Here is a 1,090-nt window from a genome sequence, read left to right on the forward strand (position 1 = left end):
TTTGTAACCCAAAAACAATCTTAAAGTGGTGCTATCAGCATAATTACATCATATCAACCAGGTGGAATCATTGTTGTGGGGCCCCACCTTCTTCCTGGAAACTTCAAAGATTACTACAGGAAAATTTATTGTTCATTGTGAAAAACCTAAAAATTATTCATACAGACAAAAATACAGCAAAAGGTACCATAGAGACAAAAATAGGTATGGGGAGAAGCAAAACTTTTTGAGAGCAGAGTTTTGATAATAGTAGTCCCTAAATTTTATCTTACTTCTGCCCTATACCAGGTGGTTGATGATATGAGACAGAAACATTGAATTTTTATTCTAACAACATTTTGGATTTAGAAAAGGACAGCCACAGTTCAATCCTAAAGCCAGCTTTTATTTTTTAATAAATGGCAACTACTATTATATGTATGTCAATAATATCTTGCCCTACAGAGGATATTGGTATCATATATCAGATTTTTCTTTGCTTGGTGATTCCTTCTGGATAGCTCTTTTTTTTTTTAAGCATCTAGATGTCCAAGGTCTCTTTACTTGTCAGAGATGAGTATTTTCCTGCAAAAACAAGAAAGAACCCTGCCCTAACCCTTATGAGGTTTCCTTGCAACCTATGATTGTCACCTCTGTGGATGAGCTGTCATTTCTCTTCATCAAGAGATTTCTCCTTTTCAAACCAAATCTTGATAACTTTTGATGATATCCATAGCTTTTCTTCTCCTGTAGAAACAAGAGTGAAACCCCTTTCCCAACATAGCACATCTTTTGCTTTCCACTCTGAGGTCAACACATCCTTGAAATATACTGGCTGATTTAATTCAAAAGGTTTTTTTTTTCTATTATCCAGTTCCTCTGTTGCTATTGTTCCTTCCTCATTGACATTAAGAAAATTCTAGATTAATAAAGCATTATACACTATATTTCTGGGGGTATTTTCATCCCTTTCTATGTGTTTAACATAACCTTTATGATTCAATTTGATACTTTTATAACTGCCTGCCCTGTAGAATTATGTGATATACCTGCAATATGCTTTATATTATAATAAGCAAAAAACTGCTTCATTTTATTAGAGACATGTGCT

This window comes from Microtus ochrogaster, unplaced genomic scaffold (assembly GCF_000317375.1).
Source record: "Microtus ochrogaster isolate Prairie Vole_2 unplaced genomic scaffold, MicOch1.0 UNK4, whole genome shotgun sequence".
NCBI lineage: Eukaryota > Metazoa > Chordata > Mammalia > Rodentia > Cricetidae > Microtus > Microtus ochrogaster.